Raw genomic sequence first — 23329 nt, forward strand, 5'->3', positions numbered from 1 at the left:
TAAAAATGGAAAATTTTGCCAAGGAAACAAGAATAGGACATAAGATTGCAAAGTTAAAATATTAAAGATCTTTAATCATTGAAGAGTATTTGTAATTTGAAGCAGACTTTGAAAAAGGAGAGAAATTCAATTGACAGTAGAGTAGGTACTTTATTTTATTTTATTTTATTTTATTTTATTTTATTTTATTTTTTGGTACCAGGGATCGAACTCTGGACCTTGCACTTGCGAGGCATAGAGTAGGTATTTTAACAGGAAGTTGTATGCAAAGAAAATGGGAAATAGCAAGCAAATTAATTTAGCAGGAACATTAGGTCTGGTAAAAATAAAAAGGTAAAATGGAGGCATGCTTTTCAGAAGAATCAAGACCAACCTAAATGTCCCTTTTATGTGGTTCAATCCAATACCTTGGCCCAGTATTTGCCTTCAGTTTTCTTAGTTCAGCCAGCGGGTATTCAATGAGTGCCTGCTACTCACTGGTCCAGTGCTAGGTGTAGCATGTGTTCAGAGAAGTGAACCAAATGGACACAATCCCTGTCCTAACAGACCTTTTAGTCTACTGGGCACTTTTGGCCTGAACAAAATGAGCAACTGCCATGGTCCCTTTTGCTTCAACATTCTGTGTTTCTACGTATTTGGTTTCTCACCTCTTCTTCAAAAATCCCTAACCTTTGATCCGTCCTTAGACATCTTTGTCTATATAAAATTCAAGCCATTGTACAAAGTCCTGAAACCCCTCTTTTCTCTTTTTCAGTCCAGGATAGGTATTGAAACTGAGGACTCTATGACCAGACATCTGGGTTTGAAATTTTACTCTGCATTTTCCTGGGTGACTTGGGCAATTAATATTTTGTGCTTCAGTCTCCTTGTTTGTAAAATGGATAATAATGATCTCATAAGGTTGCTGAGAATATTAAATCAGGTTATAAGTGAAGTGCTTTGAATGCCCTGACACATGGAAATTTTCCAATAAATATTAAGAAGTAGTATCATTAGCAGAAGATCTTCATTGTCTCTTCCTTTTCCCAAAGTAACATGCTTCACTTCTTGCACCCTACCACATCCTGCCTTGTAGTCTTTTTTTTTAAGTTTGGTTTTTTTTTTTCTTTTTTCTTTTTTTTTCTTTTTTTTTTTTGTATGGTGATTGAACTCAGGACCTTGTGCTTGAGAGGCAGGCGGTGGCACCACTGAGCTAAATCCCCGGCTTGCCTTATAGTCTTTTTATAAATAATACTGTTATTTCCATAGCATATTAAACAACACTCTCCCTACCGATCCTTTTCATAGACCATAAACATAATGAAGTTCCTTCCACTTAGAATCCATCCCCAAGGGATGGGGACATAACTCAGTGTTAGGGTACTTGCCTAGCATGTGCTAGGCCCACAGTTTGATCCCCAAAACCCCACAAAAAAATCTACCCTTAATTGTGAGCCTTTATTCTTTTTTTTTCCTGTTTCACAGTTAAATTTATTGAAGATCTACACTGGTACCTCCAGGTTTGCTTGTTCCCTTCTCAACTAATTGCAGTCTTTGACTTGACCCCATCACTCTACCAAATTGCTTCTAAGTCAACTGCAACTTTTTAAAGACTTTTCTCCTGTGCCCTCCCATTCTATCCCATGACTTCCTATCCAAACCTCTTAAAATTATAACTTCTTCAATACTTCCTATTTCCTCTAATATAGTGTTACCATATGAAATCAGGAAGAGTTTTTTTCCTGCTTTGTTTCCTGTGATATCCAAAGCATCCACAATAATGCCCAGCACAGAAAGGCACTTGGTTTTTTCAATTAATGAGCTTTGAATTGTGACTCTTCTGCATTAGCAGCAACTCCTTTGTAGACTGGAACATTCTTATCTCTGTTGGTCCTGTGGTCTGCACATAGGTGAAGGGGAGTTCAATGAGTACATGGAGAATAACTATGTTACCAATTTGTAAATGTCTCTGGATGATACTTTAAACCTAAAAGCGTAATTGTTGGGAGGGGGGATTTAGCTCAGTGGTTCTGCTGCCTGCCTGGCAAGCACAAGGTCCCAAGTTCCCAAGTTCGATCCCTGGTACCAAAAGAGAAAAAAAAAAAAAAAAAAAAAAGAGTAGTTCTTAAATTCTGTGCATCCCTAGGACTCCAAGAGTCCAGTAATACAACTTTTCAAATTAGTTCCCTAAAGTCAATCCTTTATCTTCTATTATTTACTAGGATTCCTTCAAGACAGCTCCACTACTAAAGTAAGTTCAAAATGATAGCTTAAACCAAAGACAAGGGAAGGAAAGATGCACAGAGATAGAGCAATGAGGGTAGTTCTCAAACCTGAGAGCACTTTAGAATCATTTGGGGACTTTCTATTCTCCTAGATCAAGGCTAGCAACTAGCAAATTCTTCAGATGATCCTAATGTGCATCCAGAACTTATAACCACTGGAATAGGTAATTGAGAAATGGGGCAAACTACAAAAGGAGACAAAATAACTCTGATAAGAGAAGAAGAATGTCTCCAATTGCGGAAGGTCCTTAGCAATACTGGGATATAGTCACTGCTGTTTTTTTGTACCCATCACTAGTAATTGGATCCAGACACTTGAGGGGACATGAGGCCAGGACCACATACTTAATGGTTAGTTTATGGGACACTAATAACAACTAAAGAATAAAAAAAAAATCCTTCTTCCCTGAAGCTTTCTAAAAGGTTAATTATCAACTAGTTCTTTCAACCCTTAAATTACTTTCTGAGAGTGAATTAGAAAGAAGGCTTGAATTCTATTAGGAGATTGTGGTACCACTGTAGATTAATTCTTCTTATTAAAAGGTACCTGCTTGTTCATTTTTCAGCACAAAGAAGCTAACTTAATCCTTGTTCTGAGCTTGCATATTGAACAATTCTGGATAATTGCATGTAGAATGATCACCTTTATAACATGCACAATTCAGTACAGAGGGGAAAAAAATCATCCTTGGAATGCAATTTCAAGCCATAAAGTGAAGCTCAGTGACTTGAAAAGACAGTATATGAGTTTCATGGTATAGTATTACTATTCCTAAGGGGAAATTACAATATTCTGTGCTTCAATAAAGACTCAGGATAAACATGTAATACTGGCACTACCTGATGCATGCTAGCAAACCTAACCATATTTGACCTGTTTGAAGATAAATAATCAAGAGTTATATAATTTTGGTCATAGGTACCTTGTTTTGTTAACATTCTCTTTATAAAGAATACATTTCAATTACAGAAACTTTCCATGAAAAGAAGGAAGTGTTATAATCCAGTTTTTTGTAAAGAGTAATACTATCTTCGTAGGATATATTCAAAGTATTTTTCCCTTCAAATAAACTGGTTCTTGTAAGGAAATCTGATGAAATAGTTTACTAGAAGAATTGGCCTTTAAATTTCAAAACAAAAGTATTAAATAAAAGTTGAATTTAACATAAGTGGATATTGCATTATTTCTTTCACAAGTGCCTGTACTTTTTATTTTGTAATGATTTGTGTTCTTTGATATGCTTTATCTCATGCTTGATTGATTGCAAATGTGAAGGGGATTAAAATGTGTTTGCTGTTGGCAATTTAGCGTTAATTGTAATATGCTGCAATCCAAATTATAATCTGTCATTTCCAGTCAAATTGTGAAACTGTAATTGTATTTTAGTATTCTTCTGCCATTAATTATAGCTACCTCATTTGTGTTTCAGTATACCATGACAAATTTGTGAATGGAAATACAATCTTGTAACAAGCCATGAAACAAGTATTTTTTTTTCTATTATAACAGCAAAAAAACTATTTCTTAAGAAAAGAAAAGAGGAGATGGTAAGACAGGAGGGGGATTCATTTAAGGATGAAAAAGACATAAAAGACTTCAATTTTCTAGCAAAGCATAAAAATAAACCATAAACATTTTAAAACATGACAAAAATATTTTCTAAATTAACATTATTTTTGAAATATACCCATACTTGTACATATTGCCCTAGTTTATTCATTTGTAGTGCCATTTAGTATTCCATAACTTCTATTCTTTCCGTGCTGGCCATTCAAGTTGTTTATAGTTTTTACTATTACTAATAATGTTGCAGTGAATGTTCTTGTACATGACTGTTCATAGATGTAGAAGATTCACTATGGGACATACTTAAAAGTGGAATTTCTAGATTATATAGTATGTACATCTTTTCTATGATAGTGCCAATTTGTTCTTCAAAATGGTGATACTAATTAGAAATGTAGTTCGGTTTCTACATCCTTGTTTCAGTCAGATTTTAAAATTTTGCCTATTTTATGGATAAGAAATTGTGTGTCATTTTGGATTTAATTTTTCTTAGCCTAGTTACTGATGAGTTTGAACAAACTCATCAAATTTTCATACATTCATTAGCCTTTGGGCCTCCTGTTCTGTGAATTGTCTATTTATATTCTTTTCCCATTTTCCTGTTGAATTGTTTGTCTGCTTTTTAATTAGTGAGAGCCCTTTATAAATTCTGTATAGTATTTCTTTATTATGTATACTTCAATTATACAACCATTTGTTCAAATCGTTTACTGTGCTTCTACTATCTTCCAGGCATTGATTTAGGTACTGGGAGCATAGCAATTAACAGAAAACAAACAGATGAAATCCCTCCCTGTATACATTCATCAATTGAATTAGAGTGAAAGACTGTAGACAAATAGAAATATAATATGTGAGATAAATGGTATGAGATAAAACCAAATTAAAGGCAATTCCAAGTAGTACACAGGAAAGTTACCTTTGTGGAGGTAACATTTGTGTAGAAACCTGAATATAGGTCATGAGAGAATTAGCTGTCCCACCTGAGAGAGGAGGTTCCTAGATAGAAGGAACAGCAAGTTTCAGGGAAAGAGTTGGGACTATATGACATATCTGAAGAAAAGCAAGGTTAGTGTGGCTCTCAACTGGTGAACAAGAGAGTGATAGATAAATTCAGAGAACAGGATTATGTAAGGCCAAGGTAAGGACTAGAGAGTTAAGTGTAATGTAAATTTCCTGGATGTTTTTAAGCAAACAAATGAGGAGACTTGTCCTACATTTTAGAAGGACTATTCTGGCCATGAGCACAGATGTTAGGGAAGCAAGCCTGGAAACAAGGCAGAAACAGTAGTAGTACAGATGAGATATTATAGTGCCTTGGATTAGGATAGTGGCAATTGAAGTATTGTGAAGTGGTGATTCATGATATATTTGATAGTTAAACATTTTTTTTTTGGTACCAGGGATTGAACTTGGGACCTTGTGCTTGCGAGGCAGGTGGCAGAATCACTGAACTAAAACCCTGGCCCGATAGTTAAGATTTTTTTTCATTAGGGTATTAGGATTAGGTATTAGGGCAGGAGAAACAGAAATCAAGGATGACTACAAGGTTTCTGGTCTAAGCAGTTGAGTGAATGTTGGCCCTGCAGATGTATCTTATTTCATCAATTTAAAGACACCCATCACTGCAAAAACAAGACAAACATATGTTCTTTAAAATTAGGAAGCAACTTTTAAATGATAGTGATTAACAATGACTACTGGTCAGAAAGTAGTTTCATTGACTGTACACACAAATTTGGTCAGAGTTACTATATTGTCATCATTTCAACTGATTTTTGTTCATTATTAGTATTATACATGCTGATTTTTTCTTTTATAATACATGTTGATTTTATTGCTTTTAAAAAGTACACTATGACTTATTGTTGGAATTAAATTTATTTGATGTATAGAAAGGCTCAAAAAATCAATGAAGCACAAATTGGATATTATTGAAGTAAATGTTAACTTTTGGAAGAATAATTGTGACCCTATATATATTTTTTTTACAAAGCAACAACTAAGGACTTCAAAGGGATTTAAGAGACGAAGATAGCCACAAGTTGATGAAACTCTTCCCCCTTTAAATATGTGACCAACAATTGCATATGTCATATACTCAAGATGGTAGAAATTGACAAATTTCCTGGAATATATGAAGAAAATGTGAAAGTAATGAGGTTGGTAAAACTACACATAATGTAGAATTGCGAAGGGATTGATTTATTATTTAATTGATAGCGTTTTTCTTTTTCTGAAGGCTTATGTGAAATAATGGACAACAGGTAATGACTTCTTAGATTTGGTAAAACACTGAGTAAGTTTTCAGAGTATATAAATAGTAAATAAAGTAATCGGACTAGGTAAGATTTCCAAAAGAAAGAATGTAATTAGAGATGTTCAGAGATTGAAAACTGGGAAACATCAGGAATTGGAGACTGGGAAAAAGAGTGGATCCAGTAGAGACACTAGAGGAATGGATAATGTGATAGGAGAAAAAGCAGGAGAGTGTGGGGCTCCAGGAAACCAAGTGAAGGCAATGTTTCAAGAACAAAGGAGTGCTCAATGGTACCAAATGGTGCTGATAAATTCAGTTCCATGAGGATTGAGAATTGGCCATTTATTCTGGTATATGGAAGTTATTGATGAATTTGACAAGAGTGATAAAAGGCTATGTGTTGGGAGGAAGCATGGTAAAGTTCAGGTTTAATATCTGAGAAACCAAATTTTCTAGGTTTCTAATTTCTTAGATTTTATTAATCAGTATCTCTCAAGGTTGAAAAAAATCTTGAAAGATCATAACCATTGGTTTTCTGTCTCTGAATTACTCTGACTTGGGAGTTTTTTTATTTACTCTACACACTTGTGCCAGGTGTGGTGGTGCATGCCTGTAATCCTAGCACTTGGGAGGCTGAGGCAGGAGAATAGCTGCAAGTTTGAGGCCACCCTGTGGTACCACATAGTGAGTTCAAGGCCAGCTCAAACTACATAGTGAGACCCTGTCTCAAACAAACAAACAAAAATAATAAAATAAATCCAACCATTTGCATATGTTTTCCTCTGGGTCCACTGCTGTTCATGTTCTGTCACAATGACTATTCAATAGAATTCTTTTGAAGACACAATACTCATACTCTTAATTTAGACAATCTAAAAACCGTGAAAATATTGTACCTAAAAGTTCCTTGTTCATCTTCTTCAAAATACATAAAATGTAGGGATGAAAATGAAGAAGCTTGGAGGCTGGGTGTGGTGGCACAATCCTGTAATCTCAGCATTTGGAAGGCAGAGGCAGGAGGATCACTGAGTTCGAAGACAGCCTGCGCTACATAGTGAGTTCAAGGCCAGCCTGAACTACATAGTGAGACCCTGTCTCAAAAACAAATAGAAAGAAAGAAAGAAAGAAAGAAAGAAAGAAAGAAAGAAAGAAAGAAAGAAAGAAAGAAAAGAAAGAAAGGAAAGGAAAAGAAAAGAAAAGAAAAGAAAAGAAAAGAAAAAAGAAAAGAGCTTGTGATTCCAAGTGAGACTGAAGAAGGTCTTTCAAAAGTTACATCAGGTCTCTCCTTAAAATAGCCAAAATGGAGGTAAATATGTCTTCATATGTTGGGGTTTTATAATCATTATTTCAGTGATTTTCTCAATGAGTCATTTTCATAAAGACAGCTTTATCAAGCTGCATCATGGTGCTAAAATATGCTTCGAATTCAGAGGAGTTGTTACCAGGGCACAGAAGGAAATGAAAGTTATATAATTCTTCAAGTGGTATATTAGTTGAATAACAGAGATTCCTTTTGGTAAATGAGTGTTGTATAAAAAGGATATCAGGGGCCAGGGATTTAGCTCAGTTGTTCCGGTGCCTGCCTCGCAAGCACAAGGTCCCGAGTTCGATCCCCAGTACAAAAATAAATAAATAAATAAATAAATAATAAAAAAATAAAAAGGATATCAGGATAAGATTACTACCCTTTAATTTCATAAACAGAGCTTCAGTTTCCTACTCATCCTTGTGACTGGCATTCTGAAAACTTTCAAATATTGCTTTAAAGTTTTTAATTAGTCTATGAAAAATGTCAATATGACTACATAAATAAGAAGGGAAATGATTGAAGATTAATAGATTATGTGTTTTACAACATTATTATTATTTAACCTAATTATTATTCAACCTAATACATAAGAAGAAATTTGTGGAGGACTTCTCTTCTGCAGGAGATTAATAAGTAGAACAATAGTAACAACAATTAGGCATTAAGGATCCATTTTAGGATGACAAATTTAGAAAACATCATTTATCAGAGTTAAAAATCAACAAAAATCCATTCATGTAAACATATTCAGCTTATTGAAGGCCCTAGTGAAAAAAGTATTTATAATTCCATCATCAACATTTACTGAGTACTATGTAGGCATAATACTAGGTACTAATAATATTAAAGTAATTTTAATATTGTATGCTTTATAAATTTAATAACATTTAAAGATTCTAGGCATGTATTTCATTTGAAAAAAACCCCATATAACTGAAAGGATGTTTAAAATAAGTGGTTTTTACTCAATTACAAGGTATTTATGAGCTTTGAAACAAAGTTAAGAGAAATAATATTGTTTGCTTTTCTTTGTAATATTAAAATAGCAACCTAATGACATTTCTCATTTACAATAACTGGAAAAAAATTTACTGCATCAATCTATAAGAATTGAACTAATGATTAATAGAGTATCTATGAATACTATCTGCTGCTATGGAGTGATCTCTAGGATATGTAAGTGAATATTAAGCTTCAGAGTTACAAATTCAGCTAAATATATCTTATGTTTTCTTATTTTAAGAAATAGAAGCATAAATCGAAAAATTTAACCCTAAACTTTAAAATTTTATATAGAAGCATAAATCAAAAATATTTTAAATAAAAAGAGGGAAAGGATAGGAACATAAGCTAAAATTTTAAAATTTATCTTGATTATATTATATTAATTTGGGGCCAAATAGTTTACATTATTATAAAGCAAAATAGAGATCTTTCAAGGAAGAAATGTAAATGGTTTCAAATAGGATGGTAGCAGTGGAGAGGCAGAAAATTGGATAGACTTAAGGTATATTTGGAGATAAAAGTGACATCAACCGATGATGGATTTGATTTGGGGAATAGGAAGAAAATAAGTCCTCTATTTCCTAAGGAACTCTTAAGTTTTAAGCTGATGTACAGCAATATCCTGCAGATGGAGTTTTATAATTTACGTCTTGTAGTTCTTAAGATTTGTGTTTATAAAGCAGATTATTATAAAGGCTAGGGCTATTTCATAAAAAGGAAATTTTGTACTGGCCAAGGTGCCATATGTCTATAATCTTATCCAGTCAGGATACTGAGGCAGAAGGGTAGCAAGTTCAAGGCTAGTCTAGGCATCTGAGTGAGACCCTGTCTCTAAATAAATTAATTAATAAATAAACAGGCTGGAGATGTAGCTCAGCATTCCCTGGGCTCCTCAGTACTGGGGAAAAAAGGAAATCTTATTTTAATGCTAACTGCTGATTTACCCCACTCATATATAGCAAAAGCCATTCAAAGGTGTTGAATTATGAAAAGAAAAAAAAGGGGAAAGAACACTTCCCGGCTGATCTGCCCTTCTACTGTCACCATCTTATGCTTAAACAGTCACTACAGCTATTCCACAACCTATAATCATTCTCAAAGCTATTGACAAAAGCTGCAGTATTATTACAAGAAACCCAGAACACACTTCTTAGAAGAGACAGCTTTGCAGTCTTGTGAGGAAAAACTTACAAAATGTAAAAGAACAAGTAGCATTCTATGCCTTAGTTTGCCCATATTTCACCTTTATATCATTTTGACTTTTTGAGATCAGACAGTAGGTGTATAACTGCCAGCAAGAATAAGGAAGACAAGAGAACTGATAGAAGGATAACCACTGAACTTATTTCTCAGCAACCTTTAACATCGGGTAAAGCTAGTAGGATGCTATTAAACCAGCAAGGCTGTTAAATGAGGACTTGAAAGTTTACAATGTACACTAGTGTGTAAAGAAGACATGAATTGCCAGAGAGTTGCTAGAGTTTACATTACTATCATTTCCTGGGGATCTGACTGATATAAACCTATGGTGTGCTGCAATCATTTCTGTTCTATAAAAACTGACATTTCAGTTTAAATGACATTCTATAAAATGAGATTTTTCTATGAATTTTATTAGAAAAGCTTAATGACAGTAAGTGTTCCATGAAGCAAAACCTAGAGCACTTGGCAAGTGAATAACTGTGATTTATTTCTATCCGTTAAGTAACACTGAAGGATGAACTCCACAAAAGAGGATGATGAGGAGATTAAAATGGCAGAATAGGGCCGGGGATGTAGCTCAGTGGTTCCGCTGCCTGCCTGGCAAGTGCAAGTTCCCAAGTTCGATCCCTGGTACCAAAAAAAAAAAAAATGACAGAATAAACACTGACAGCAAAATACAGCCTCTCTGAGCCTTGGAGTCAAGACACTTGGAAAACAACTTGGTTAAAAAAAAATAGAAGTATATCACCAGGAATCGAGAAGGAGCTGACAGGAAAACTAGAAACTAGAGAAGATGGAGAAAGTGAGCATAACATGGAGGAAAGGATGAAGCAGTCTGGAAAGTTGACCCTGTCTCCTGGGGAGGGGGACCTGTACTAACGCAAGGTGAACCTGCAGTGACTCAGCAGGCTCAAGGAGAAAGAGCAGACCAGGCTGGCAGTACTGGCCCCCAAGAAAAGCACATGGTTATTGAAAATTGCAAAAATAGTGCAGGGTTTTATTTTGAAAATGACTCCTTCTGCATGGCAGGGTAGAGTTGGATAAGAAGTCCAGTGCAGCACCCACTAGATTTGAGAGGGTTTAATCAGGAGCCATTTTGGGGAAGAGGTTAATTGTTAAAGACTGAGCTACAGAACACCTTCATTTCAGAGTTCCTGGGGTCACACTACCACAGTAACTACGTGGGAGACAGCCACAAGAGACGGTCTCAGAGAGGGTGCGGGCTAGACATAGGCCCCGTGAGAAGTTTAAGCTCAGGCCAACAAGGTCATGGGGTTTCTGACCTCTGTGGTTAGAAGCCAGGCTGGTTGTGTGCCATTTTCACAGGGGGCTGAATCTGAAAGTACTGGCATTAAGTCCAGCCAGTGGACTGCTTAATCCCATTCATATCCCTCCAGCCCTGCTCCACTGCCTACATCCAGCACAGAACTCAGTGGTCTTATGTGCTCCATCTGCCAGTGTGATGAGGCATATGCCTTGGCTTGGATGGTTGCCACAGCCTGGGGTATAGACAGGGAGCCTCTGGAGTAGAGGCAGGGGGAGGCACCTCACAAACCCACAGGCCATAAAGCTAAATGGAGAAAGCAGTGACTTAGGGAGCACAGGGGTCAGGGAAACTGGAGCTGCTGCAGTGAATGTAGCCATAGGGTGGATACCATTGATGAGCCAGAAAGGTGGGGTAGGATTCAGCACTGATGCACAAAAACATGAGTGTGGCAACAAGATAGGACTTAGTAATGACTTACTAAGCCTTCTCCATATCTGGTGGATTCCAATATTGCAGGCCTTGGAAAGAAACCACTCATTCAAAAACACAGAAATTTTTCGGACTTATTTCTTTTTTCTTCTTTTTTTTCTGTTACTTTTATTTAATTCTATTTATTTTACTCTTTAATAGGATCCTTCATCTCACTTTTCTTTCCTTCTTATCTTGTTTTTCTTTATTTTTCAAATTTTACTTCTTTTATTTTCCCCTGCTGCACAACCTCCATTTTTATTAAAATTATTGTTAAGCTTTCCTAATGTTTAGATACTTAATTGACTTGATGGTATTATTGTTGTAGTCTTTTCTATTGTTAATGGTGGTATAGTTGTTGCATTTAGTAGATATTTACTTTATGTCAACATTTGGTTTGTCTTTGTGTCCATATCATTATTGCATATCTCATTTCTAATGTTAAGTGCCTTATAGTGGTAGCTTTTATTGGTTCTTATAGTATGTCAATATCCAGTTTGTCTATGACTCTATTACTGTTGCTCATTTTGTTGTTTTTGCCAGGGCAGCATACCTGTTGCTATTAATTGCCTTTTACTGTAAGCCAATATCTGCTTTGTCTTTGTGACATAAATAATACTGCAGTTCATTTCCAGAGAACTAGGCACTGGGCTAATTACAGAACACCCTCTACTCCCCAAAGTAATAAGGGTGGTTGGATCTCAGGACAGAGGCAAAGGCTTAAGTTAGCCATGCTCAGAATACATTACTGGAAAGCAGACACTAACTAGAAAGATCTCTATACCAGCAACAAAATCTTTCTACCATAATCTACCTGAAACCACCCCCCTCCAAAAAGAAAGAAAGAAAGAAAAAAATAAAACAATAGAAACATAAGAAAACAACACAACAAAATGCCTCCCCAAAACTCCCAAATTTCCCAAAGCTGACCCATGGGGCACTGATGGGGAGGAAATCAAAAGCCAAATAGCTGAATTATAGAAAGTGATAAAGAGGAAACATACAAAAAGATCAATAAGGTGTCCAATGAATTCAAAGATGATATAACTAGATAATGGACTTACTAAGCAAAATGATCAGTGAGCTTACAGAAGACACTAAGAAAAAGTTAACTGAACAAAACAGAATAAAACATGAACGACCACTTTAACAAAGAATTAGAGTCCACAAAAAGGTACCAAACAGAAATTGAGGAGATTAAAAAATTGTATGAAGTGACCAATATGATCAGTGTGTCAGAACTATAAGATAGGGTTGATACAGGTGAACATATACTTGGAGATATCTGTAAAAAACAAAACAAAACAAAGCAAAACAAGAGATCCTGGAAAATGCGTCCAATAGCTCCTACATGATGCAAAGAAGATTCATCTAAGATTAATTGGAATTAGTGAAAAATCCAAAAAGAAATTCATAGACTAAAAATCAAAGGATGGAAAACAATAATATTCCATAAAACAAGAGCCTGAAATAAAGCAGGAGTGGCGATCATATTTTCAGATAAAGTGTACTTTAAGCCAAAAATGATCAGAAGAAGCAAAGAAGGGAACAATTCAATGGGAAGAAATAACAATTATAAATATATATGCACTGAACACTGGCACACACAACTTTGTAAAACAAACACTGCTGGACATAAAAGATCGGGTAAATGTCAACACAATTATAATGGAGACCTCAATACCTCACTTTCGTAAGTAGATCAACTAGGAAAAAAATCAACAAAGAAATATGATTGAACCACAGCTTCAAAAAAATACACTTAATAGATATCTACAAAGTGATCCATCCAACAAAATAAATACATTCTTCTCAGTAGCACAGGGAACTGTCTCCAAAATAGGCCACATGAAGCATGTTTAAGTAAATGCAAAATAATCAAAATTATCCCTTATATATTATCAGATCAGAGCATGTGAAAATACAAGTCAATGGCAAAAGAAACCACAGAAATTATGCTAATGCATGAAAATCAAGCAATACACTTTTGAATAATCAATGGCTCACAGAAGAAATCAAGGAAGAAATTAGTTCCTAGACTCAGATAATAATGCTAATACAGCACACCAGAACTTATGTGATACAATAAAAGCAGGGAAGTTTATAGCCATGAGTGCCCACACCAGGAAAACAAAGCGAGGCAAATAAATAACTTAATGATGCAACTTCAAGGTCTTAGAAAACGAGAATGATCCAAATCCAAAGCTAGTACAAGAAAGGAAATTAAAGATCTGAGCACAAGTTAATGAAATTGAGACTAAAAAAATAAATATGAAAAGTCAAGGAGTACAAGAGCTAGTTCTTTGAAAGAATAAAACAGACAAACCCTTAGCCATTCTCATCAGAAAAGGAAAGAAAGAACCCTTATCAATGCTATTAGAAATGAAAATGGTGAACTCACAATGGACATTGCCAAAATCCAGATTACTGGTGACTAGTTCAAAAACCTGTACTTCATTAAATTGGAAAATCAAGAAAAACTGGATAGTTCCTAGATACATATGAATTACCAAAACTGAAACAATAAGATATAAAAACTCTAAATACTACAATAACAGGCAATGAAATTGAGGTAGTATTAATAATCCTACCAACTAAGAAAAACCCAGGACCCGACAGATTCATACTGAATTCTACAAGAACTTTGAGGAAGATCTAATACCAATACTCCTCAAACTTTCAATAAAATTGAAAAGAAAGGAGTACTGTTAAACTCGTTTCTGGCAGTTGGCATTCTCTTGATTCCAAAACCAGACAAAGACTCAATTTAAAAAGAAAATTATAGACCAATGTCACTAATAAACCTAGATGCAAACATCCTCAACAAGATACTGGAAAGCAGAAAATAATCATTTAAAAGATCATATCAAGTAGGCTTCATTCCAAGGATGCAAGGATGGTTCAATATATACAAATCAATGAATGTAATAAATCACATGATCATCTTAATAGATATAGAAAAAACCTTTGAGAAAACCTAACATTTCTTCATAATAAAAATTAAAGGAAATAGGTAAAAAAGACTTTATCTCAATCTGATAGAAAGCCATTTATAACAAACCTACTGTAACTATGTTAAATGGGGGGAAAACTTGAAAAATTTCCCTCTATAGTAAAGACAAGACAACAATGTCTACTATCACTGCTTCTCTTCAATACAGTACTCAAAACTTTAGCCAGAGCAATCAAAAAAGAGAAATAAATAAAAGGGGTACATATAGGAAAGGAAGAAGTCAAATTGTCCTTATTTGCAGACAACATGATCCTTTACATAGAAAACCCAAAATTCTATAGCGATATATGTATACCTATGTTTATAGCCGCACAGTGTGTAATAGCTAAATCTTGGAAACAGCCCAAATGCCCATCAACAGACAAGTGGATAAAGAAGACGTGATTTTTTTTATACAATGGAGCAGTAACTACTCTGCTATAAAGAAGGGTGAGCTTCAGACATTTATAGCTAAATGGATGGACCGTGAAATCATGCTCCTAAGTGTGAGAAACTGACAGTGGAAATAAGGACTGAAATGTATAATGAATGTTGGGAAATGGGAAGAAAGTGTTTGGATGGGAAGAAGAACAAGGGAGAGGAAGGAAAAAGGGAGAAAGTAAGGAAGAGACAAAAAAGTTAAAAAAGAAGGAAAAAATGGACACAAAGCTTTTGTACATTTGGAGAAGAGGGGGGGAATGGGATAAAATAAAATTTATTTTTTAAAAAAGAAAACAAAAAAGAATTAAAGGCTAAACTTTCCATAAAAAATAGGCAACTTAGATGAATAGAGACTTCTCAGAAGAAGTACAAATGGCCAATAGATACATGAAAAAATATTCAACATCACTAGCCATTCGAGAAATGTAAATTAAAGCAAAACTGAGACTCCATCTTAGTCCAAGAAGCATCTCTGTCATCAAGAAATCAAATAATAACATTTGCTGGCAAGGCTGCAGGGAAAAGGGAATCCTTCTACACTGTTAGGGGAAATGTAAACTAGGACAACCACTATGGAAATCAGTATGAAGAATCCTCAGAAAACCAAAAGTAGAAATTCCATTTGACCCAATAATTCCCCTTCTAAGTATCTTCCTGAAAGAGTTAAAGACATCATATTACAGTGACACATGCATCCCCATATTTATGGCAGCACAACTCATAATAGCTAAATTTTTAAGGCAGAGTATATGTCCGTCTGTTTGACAGATGAATGGATAAGGAAAATATGGTATTTATACAGAATGGAGTACTACTCTGCCATAATGAAGGAAAACTTGAGTCATTGGTAGGAAAATGGATCGACATTGAGACTATAATGTTAAATGAAATAAATCAGACATACAAGCTTAAATATTGCATGGTTTCTCTAATATGAGAAAGAAAACATGTACATAAATAAAAGAATAGGAAATAGAGGATAGATTTTCTTTCAAAAGGGAAGGGAACCAAGAGATGGCAGGAAGGGGGAAGGACAGGAACGGTATGGGGTGAAAAAATAATTAAGATGTGTTGTGTACATGTACCAACTCCCAGTGAGGGATGCAATCATTATGTACAGGCAACACAATGTAATAATACAAAAATAAAAATTTAAAAATGCGAGTCTTTTGCAGGAAAATAAATGCACCCGAGACCATAATGTTAAGTGAAATAAATCAGACACATTAGCTGAAATATTGCATGGTGTCTCTTATAGGAGAAACCTAAACTATAAATAAATTAAAGAGCAAAATAAAATATAAGTAATAGAAAACAGGGAGACAGATCTTTTGCAAAGGGGAAGGGGACTGAGATCAAAAAAGGGGGAAAGGGAGGGAAAAGCGATGTTAAAAGGATTACAATGTATTACACACATGTACCAATTCCCCTTGAAGAACGTAATCATTATGTACTGCAAACATGTACTAATTAAAATTTAAGGCCGGGGATTTAGCTCAATGGTTCCACCACCTGCCTCATGAGCGCAAAGACCCAAGTTTGATCCTCAGTACCAAAAAAAAAAATTTAAATTTAAAAAAGATGATAATGAAAAGAAATATATGAAGGAAATCATTGAACAATGCAGTTCAGCGTTGTCATTTTACAAAATAAAAAACAAAGAACTAAACCAAGCTCTTTTGTCAAAGTTTCTTACACTCATTTAAAATCTTTTTTTGAATGAAACATAAAATTTGTGAGTAGCCACCCTTCTAGATGGTGGCAGAACTGGAACTAGGATTCAGGTCTCCAAGAGTTAGCCTCTTTATCCAGTGTCACAGAGCCACACTTTGACCATTAAAATTCCCATGGCCTGATGGAAAAGAATCACATGTCCACAATAAAATCTTCTATAGACTGTCCTGCTGTATTACACTAACATCTGAATAGAGAAATTCAATGGCCAAGAAATTATATTGCTGAAGCATATAAGATTTGTTACTTTATAATTCTCCTGCTGCATTACTTTAGGACTCCTTGGTTCCAACTGGAAAAAAATAATCTCAACCTCACTCACTTAGACAAAACAGATAATTTATAGTCTTATAACTTAGAAGTCTAAACATTATTCCCAGGACATTTCTCCATCTGGTCTTTTCCTACCTCTGAGTTCTGTCCACCATTTTCCAGTTTGTTCTTGGACTGAGTAGCAAAGTAGCATCTGGCAGTTCCAGCTGAATGTTTCAACAGATTCAAATTTACAGAAATGGTGGTGAGTCTTCCAAGTTGCTCTTACATTAAGTCCCAATTTTGTGTCTGATAGGACAAAATTTGTTAGAACATGCTGTTCCTCTACTCAAAATCTCTCAGTAGTGCCTTTTCACTTTCTAGTCTTAGTCTTTCTTCGAGGCTCCTGCCTTCTGTCTTCAAAGCTCCATGTTTTTCAAATAGATTCTTGCATTTCAGAGAATGAGTCAGAAATTTTTCTTCTATATGTCCATGTAAGGGTGTGTTCTTGAATCATTTCAGTCTTGGGTTTTAAACTTGCTCAGTTCAAGTCCTCTCATACTGCTCACCACTTTGCTAGATATATTGGCTCTCATAAGGAGTCCCCTTATGGATAGGTTAACACAGCAGAAGCACTATCCTGTCATCCCTGATAGCAATCAGCCAGCCACGCATAGTTCTCTAGGTGGAGGATAATTTTCTGCAATGTGCAGGGTAAAGATCAACTGCTGTAGTTCCGGGTGCAGCAAAAATGGGAGACTTCTACTTCATGGACTGGCCAGGAGTTCAACTAAATAGCACACTTCTCCTGGATCTTTTTAGGTAATGTAAACTCTCAAGTCCTGCAATTCGTAGGATCTGTTTCCATATCGAACTAACCCCAGTCATTCCTCCACTCAATCATACATCAATATTTGCCTAAGATCTTGCCCCCAAATCTCGTGTTTTTGCTCCATAATATAAAAGCCATTCTCACTCCCACCCCCTTTGAGACAAGGCCTCCATATGTAGTTCAGGCTCCCCTTGAGTTTACCATGTAGCCTCTGCTCACCCTGAACTCACGGTGACCCTCCTACTTCCGCCTCCCAAGTGCTGGGATTCTAGGTGTGTGCCACCCCGCCTGGCTCCTATTTTCTCTTATTTTATTGTAGATCTTGTAGATGCATTAAAATGCAGGCCTTGTTACTGTCAAATTCCCCAAATTTTAAAAAAGTGAACTGGATGATTAAGCAAAGTCAAGTTTATTACCTATTGCAGTAAGGAAGTTTACCATCTTGATAGAGTGGTAGTATGAGTTTAGGAGGGAGAGGTCAAAGGTGGATATTATTAATTTTGGAATAAACCACAGTCTTGGTGGGTACAGCAAGGCAAGGATTTTAAAGTGATTCTTGAAAGGTAAAGAATGGTTTGATAGGTGAGTGGTTTGCCATTTGAGCAATCTGTTGATCAAAGAAAGGTCTTTTTGAGCAATCAGGTTCTCCATTTTAGTTCTTAATCCTATTAAACTATAGGTCACAGCCAAATTGTTTTCAGTCCCAATCCTTAGTAACCTCAAAGGTAGATTCTCTCTTTTCCAAGGGCAGGGAGGACTCAGTCTTCACATCTTCCTTGGAGAAAAGAAATGCTTACATTTTGGTGGGTATTTATGTAGTGATGTAGAGGTGTTAAACTAACTCCATCATAAAAAAGGGCAACATTCTTTCTTCAAAAATAGTTTTTAAGAAGTGGGGAGGGCCAGGGATTTAGCTCAGTGGTTCCACTGCCTGCCCTGCAAGCGCAAGGTTAAGTTCGATGCCTGGGATCAAAAAAAAAAAAAAAAAAAAAAGAAGGGAGGAGGGAATATATTCCCATGTCAAAAACAGAAGACAGGTTAAGTCTATATTTCATTATACAGAACTAACATATGATGGCAATGACCATAATCTACATATGGTTTATCTTTAGTGATTTTTAACTTTTTTTGTGTCCTTTTCTACAGTTTTCAAAATTTCTAAAATCACTGTGTATTACTTTAGGAATGGAAACAAATTAACCAAAGAGAATTTCTATTTCTTACCATAGCTGATTTGTTCACAAAGTTTTACAATGATTGATTTCTTCTCTTGTTGTAATTACATGTTCTGAGTGGGTATACATTTTAACTCTGAAGACATTAAGATAATAATGTACAGAAGAAATTAACTCTCAAAATTGAAGATAATGTATCTCCTTTTCTTGTTCTTTCCATATTCTCATTACCAAACACGACATGTAAAAATATGTTAAAAGAATGGTAGAAGGTATAGAAAAAAACAAGTAAATAAATCAAATAAATAAAAGCACATTATAACTTTGCCTTTGGACTATTCAGTGATTTTAGTAGAAGAATAAGGACAAATTATGGGAAATAAGACTTCCTTTGAATTTGAAATTCTCCTGTCCAATCGTTCAAAATATTTGGTTTTTATTTTTTCTTTACTAGAGGAAAGAAACAATCCTGATAAGTGTTTAAATTTTTTCCTTATGGAACATTGTGACCATATGGTCAAAAGAAGCACCTTCATGATGTTTTTTCCTTCTTTGCCATGTCTTAGGCCATCTGCTTGCCAGCCACAGGAGGAAAAGAAATATTGAATGAGAAACAAAATGTAGTTCTTTTGAAATCCTCTCAATGGAAACAATAGCTTGAAAAAAAAGAAACAAAGTAATCCTAGCTAGGAGGGAGACTCACTTGCAGGAGGATTGCAAATTCAAGGCCAGCCTGGGTAGGGGGATCCTGTCTCAAAATCAAAAATGAAAAATGGTGGAGATATACCTCAGGGGTAGAGTGCCCTAGGTTCAGTCTCCCGTACCACCAGAAAAAGAGAAGGAGGGGGAGAGGGAGAGGAAGAGGGGGGGAAACACAGGGAGAAGGAGAGGGAGAAGGAGAGGGAGGGGGAAGAAGAGGAGGGGGAGGGGGAGGGGAGGGGGGAGGAGAGGAGGGAAGAAAAGAAAAGAGTAAAGAAAAAAACCGAAGTTGTCTCTTGGTGATATGAGGACAGGAATCCTGTTTCTGAGATAGGTTCTGCCTCCGTGCCCCTCCAGGCTATAATGAAGGAGAGAACAGAGTCATTCAAACTTTGAGACCTAGAGAAAGCTCCAGAGCAAGAAAGGCTTCCTAGTACTGACCTGAAAGAGGAGCCCAGCATAGACAGCACAATGAACAGCAGAGAACAGTTGAAAAATGAGAATTTTGTTTAGTTCAATCAAGTTGACAGCAACCAGACAAACTCCAGTAGCGACTGTCAGTATCACCACAAGGATAAAGATTCTGGCTTGTTCAAAGAGTTCCTCCATAATTACATCTGCCCAAGGTGGGAGACTGCCTGGGAGACTTTGCGGATAAACTCTTGAGGTATGATAGTAACTATACTTCTTACACCATGACAGCTTGTGGCATGCCCTGGGACTCATTTCATGCCAAAAAAGATGAACAGGAGAGTGAAGAAATGGAAAAGCTAGGGCCAGGGATTTAGCTCAGTGGTGCCACCACTGACTGCCTCGCAAGCACAAGGTCCTGAGTTTGATCCCTGGTACCAGAAAAAAAAAAAGCAAAAAAGAAATGGAAGAGCTGATATGGTCTAAAGCAGATTCCATGAAGCAAATTCTAATGGACAAGCACACCAGTTATTTCAGTGCTGTGGGTGGCTGTCACTTGGCATCTCAGATGGACAGGAGTGTCAAGGCAGAGATGGGTACGCATGACAGAAAAGTAGTTGCTCTCTGAAAGAATGGAATAACCAGGATGATCCCGAAGTTCCTCTCTTCTTTCAGGTCCTTCTGGTCTTTGCAGCTTTCTTTGGTCCTTTGCCCATGGTATCAATGACATAAGCAGTATCAATGGTTCTTTGGTTGCTTTATGTCTGATTTATGACAAGGAGTTGTTTCTTCAAAAATGGCAACACAAGCCAGCTGTGGTGGCACAAGTCTGCAATACTGGCTCTCTGAGAGGCTGAGGCAGGATAATCACAAGTTCAAGCCCAACCGGCTTAGTGCCATCCTGTCTCAAAATAAAAAATAAAAAAATGTTAGATAGCCTAGCTATAGCCCAGTGTGAAGGCCTTGGGTTCAAACCTCAGTTCCCCTCTACCCCGATCAAAATGATGACAGTGTATGGCTTCTGCTCTATGGTGAGGTTGATATCTGTGCTGGTATGTGGTTTAAGGAAGGAGAGTTATCCAGATCATGGGAAGGAACTGACAACGATCACACACTCAGATGGCTTCAATATTGAACTAGCAACTGTCCTCACAGAAGTAACTGTACCAGATATTGGCCTTCCCATCAGTATACACACCGCAAGCATTCTCTGTTAGGTAGGAAATGTTCACATATAATGGTTAAATAGCTTTCACAGGGAAACACAACCCATCAAACTTTGGATGAAGTGATTACATTGAAAAGTTGCTATTTCTAAGGCTTCAATTCATGCAAATATTTGAGTTTTCTAGTTTTGTCTTCCATTAATATCATCAGAAAACAAAATGCTGTAGATTCTTGCCAATATAATTTTAAATAATTATATTGAAATTCCATTTTCTCCTCAAATAGTTCATAAATTTCCTTTTTTCTTTCTTCATATTGTAAAAAGTTTAAAAAGAAAGCATTTAACAGAAAACTTCATAACATTAAGGGAGAGAAAAATGTGAGTGGGTAAGCAATGAAGCTGAAAGGAAAAAATTGATACTGGGAAATATGTGCTTGATAGAAGAAAATATAAATACCTCCTCAGGCTTCAACAATAACTCAATTTCTCAGCACTTATTTAGAGATAAATGTAAACATTTCATGAATAATCAGCAGTCTGGGAAGCTGGCTTTTATTATTTGCCTCATGCATGTTTCATTTTCAAACATCATAGTATCAGAAGAAAAAATGTGATATGTAGAGGCTGCCACTGAGATACAAACACTTTTCATTCAAAAACTCCCTCTATATAACCATGCCTTGAGTTTGAACTTCTAAACAAAATTTCAATAGTTTATTTTTTCTTCAGCTAAATACTACAATTCTAGAAGGAGAAACTCTTTTGTCTATTACTACTCAGATAAAAGAATGGTGTAGAATCAACTTTCTTTTTTCTCATGGGAAAAAGAGTGGAAATGATCTAGAGATTTTTTCTGAAAATCACATTCCCAGTTTGTACACTGTATTTTGCCCTTCCATTTCTATTTTCCAAGTAGCTATTGAGTACAAATTCTGTGGTTTGTGTCAGGATAAGGAATCCCTTGAGGAATGCCCTGGAGGAGAGCAGAGATATACAGACAGGTTTTCAGGTTAGTAGAAAATATCAGGACTAATTGGGGATGTACATGTTTATATTTATAGATTTAATTTTAAAATTATCTGTACTTTTTTTGCCTATAAAGCTTTAATAATTTAGTTGTTAAGGAACAGTGATTTTAATCTCAAAAGTATGGGATGCTGAGAAATTCAAGTATTTTGCAGTATAAAAGTTTCATTTGATTGGAAAGGCAGCAAAATTACCGTACATTCACTTTATTATGGGGCCCCGGCAGGAAATAGCCCCTGAGCTCTTAGGAGAAGCACCTGACAGTGCCTGGGAGCTATGTCACCAGAAACCAGGAGAAAGACTCAACATCTAGGCTGACTTCAAAGATGAAGGACTATTTGCTGCTCCAAAAGAGTGGGTTAGGAATGAAAAACAAGGACACTCCAGGCCGAAGGGACTCGTAAACAAAGGAAGGCAGAGCATACAGTTTAAAGAACCATAAACAGTTTGGGGTCATATAAAATTCTGTGGAAAAGGATGGAAAATAGGCTGAAGAGTTAGGTCAAAGATGCAGCCTGGACTTGATTCCATTCATCTTCACAGGAAGCAGGGAAGGCCCTTAAGGGGCCAACAACATTGTCAGATTTGTAATTTTTTTCCCCTCAGTACTAGGTACTGAAGCCAGCTAAGCTACTCCCCAATTCCTTTTTAATTTTTTATTTTGAGACAAAGTCTCATTAAGTTGCCCAGGCTAGGCTTGAATTTGTGATACTCCTGCCTCAGCTTCCTAGAGTGTTGAGATTACAAGTGGGCACCACCACTCCCAGCCTAGATACGTGATTTAGAAAACAAAAAATAAAAATCTAAAAAGGACAAAAAGATCACTGTGCTCTGTTGTATAGAAAAAAATAGAAGGGAATAATAGTTTATGTAGGAGTACAAAGAAGCTGCCACTGTCACTCATGGGAGAGATAGTAATGGCCTTAGATACAACAGATTACTATAGAGCTACTATTGCAATGCAATAAGGATTAAACAAACTTTAAATCCCAGTTGACATATAGGTTGTTTACTAGATAACCATCACCCTACAGTTTCTCTCTACTACTGAGATACCACTTGCTTTAGGAGAGATGGCACACTGTCTCCAGCCATAGTTTAGTTAAAGCAAATCATAGTTGTATTTCTAGTCTCAGAGATCTACTAAATTTAGACATGTGAATGAGATGCAATTCTGGTCACTAAGGAAACAATCAGATTAAGAAATATGCTGGGTGTGGTGGCACGTGCCTGTAATCCCAGCACTAAGGAGGGAG

General features: G+C 36.0%; 1 pseudogene; it reads left to right on the top strand.

Moving 5' to 3' along the window:
• The first annotated feature begins 5937 nt into the window (after positions 1-5937).
• Positions 5938-20736, top strand: LOC147823661 (sodium-dependent phosphate transporter 1 pseudogene; annotated as a pseudogene).
• The last annotated feature ends 2593 nt before the right edge of the window (positions 20737-23329 follow it).

This window comes from Heterocephalus glaber, unplaced genomic scaffold (genome assembly GCF_053883595.1).
Source record: "Heterocephalus glaber isolate CG9 unplaced genomic scaffold, H.glaber_assembly_v1.0 deba00001571, whole genome shotgun sequence".
NCBI classification, from domain to species: Eukaryota; Metazoa; Chordata; class Mammalia; order Rodentia; family Bathyergidae; genus Heterocephalus; species Heterocephalus glaber.